Below are 2,261 nucleotides of genomic sequence, written 5' to 3'. Positions count from 1 at the left end.
TTTGTAGATAATACTCTTTTTCACTTTAAAATTAAATAATTTCGTTGAAAGTTTGTGTATTTTTTTGGAAATTGACCTTGTTTGGTAGAAATTTAATATTTTGCTTGAAAATGTATCATTTAACAACTTTGTTGAAAATTTATTTTTTTTCGGTTAAAAATTATTTATTTTAATCTGAAAATGTAACTTTTCTAGGATTGATTAAAAATTAAATGTTTTTATCTGGAAATTGAACTATTACATTTTTGGGTAAAACTTTATCCTGTACATTGTGTTAGTTAAAACACCAATTATTTTACAGAAATTTAATTTATTTTGCTAAAAAATAAACTTTTAGGTTAAAAAAATCATTTTCAGTTTTCTTAACAATTACAACCATTTTTGTTATTCTTTTCAAATATTTTACAATTCCCAAAAAGCTTAATTTTTTTTAATCTTATAAAATCTACATCGTGTTTCAAATTATTTGAAATAATTTCAAGTTTTAAATTAATTCTTTTTAAAATCTTAATCTTTTTAAAAAATTAAAATTGTAGTGTTTAAACTTAAAATTTAGCTCATTACAAATTTAACACTTCAAGGCTTTCTATTTCTAACCATTCTGTTCAAATTTGTGTGGTTTTTAACAGTTGTTTGTAATGGATTGTTTTAAATGAACTGTCAAAGATTGCTGAAAAATAACGAAATCTTCTTTTTTTAATTAAAAAATTTCAAATTGAATGGGTTAAAAATGAAATTTGTGTAGACTGAAATAATATTTGAAGTCATAATTGAAAATAATTTTATAAACTAATATCTCTTAATTCTTTAATTTTGAACGGATTCAGAATCATCTTGTAAAATCGATTATTTTTCAATTTTTAATACCTTAAATTAAATTTAAAGCATTTTATTTTTAAATTCTTTCAATTAAAAAAAATTATCATAATCGAAAACAAATAAATTAATTTTCTATCAAATAATTGTTGTTTTAACTACTACAATGTACAGGATAAAGTTTCAACCAAAAATGAAATAGTTCAATTTCCAGATAAAAACTGTGATAAAAAATTGAATTCAACAAGGAAAAAAACCTATTTATTAACAAAATTGTTAAATTTTCAAGGGCAAGGGTGAATTTTTGACCAAGAAGATTAAGGTTCTATCAAAAAAAGGATTTCCCAAAATAACCAATATATACGATTAATTTTTAATTAATCCTGTAATAGTTACATTTTCAGATAAAGGTGAATAATTTTTAACAGAAAAAAATTAATTTTCATCATAGTTGTTAAATCGTCAACGAATTAGATGAATTTTCGACCATGAACATTAATGATCTACAGAAAAGGAAAAATTTTAAACAAAATACATGAATTTTCAACGAAATTATTTCATTTTAAAGTAAAAATGACGAATTATCTACAAAAAGTTGAATTTTTAAGCGAAAAATATGAGATTTCAATCAAAGAGTTAAACTTTCCACCAAATAGTTAAATTTTTAGCTATAATTAAAAAACCTTGTTGAAAAAAGCTTATTTTTTTACAAAGTAGTTCAACTCTTAGTGAAATAATCGACTTTTAAACTCAAGAAGATGTACAGTTGATTTTCAACAAAACAATTGCATTTTTGACAAAAAACGATACATTTTCAACTAAAAAGATTAAATTTCTACCAAACAAGGTCAATTTCCAACAAAGTACATGAACGTTCAACGAAATTATTTAATTTTAAAGTCAAAAAGAGCATTATCTTTAAAAAAGCTGAATTTTTAATCCAATTTAAAGGCAAATAGTTGAATTTTCAACTATAATTATGAATCCTTGATAAGAAGGAATTAATTTTTTTACTAAGTAGTTCAACTTTAAGTGAATAATCGAATTTTCCACTTAAAAATTATGATTTTAATTTTTAACAATACACTTGCATTTACAACAAAACGACTTTGCAACCAAAAAATATTTATTGTTGATAATTCAACCAAAAAATGTAATTTTTAATCAAAAAGTATAAATTTTCCATAAAACAATTTAACTTCTACAAAGAGAGACGAATTTTTAACAAAATACATGATTTTTCAACAAAGTAGTTGAAATTTTGATTGAAAAGAGGACTTTTTTTACAAAATGGTTACATTTTCAACAAAATAATTAATTTTTTAATGAAATAATAGAGTTTTTATCCAAAAACATGAATTCCAAAATCGTTAATGTCTTTAGTTTCTTTCAAATGCGGATCAGGGTATAAATAAGACTATTATAACATGATTATAATATTATCA

At 21.5% G+C, this 2,261-nt stretch overlaps 1 protein-coding gene across 1 annotated transcript in view; it reads right to left on the bottom strand.

Annotated features, from left to right (window-relative positions):
* The window catches only part of LOC117170347 (neuronal acetylcholine receptor subunit alpha-7-like), a 1,604,403-nt gene that overhangs the window by 542,902 nt on the left and 1,059,240 nt on the right, over positions 1-2,261 (bottom strand). The window lies entirely within an intron of this gene.

This window comes from Belonocnema kinseyi, chromosome 3 (assembly GCF_010883055.1).
Source record: "Belonocnema kinseyi isolate 2016_QV_RU_SX_M_011 chromosome 3, B_treatae_v1, whole genome shotgun sequence".
Classification (NCBI taxonomy): domain Eukaryota; kingdom Metazoa; phylum Arthropoda; class Insecta; order Hymenoptera; family Cynipidae; genus Belonocnema; species Belonocnema kinseyi.
This window is presented reverse-complemented; position numbering and strand designations above follow the sequence as displayed.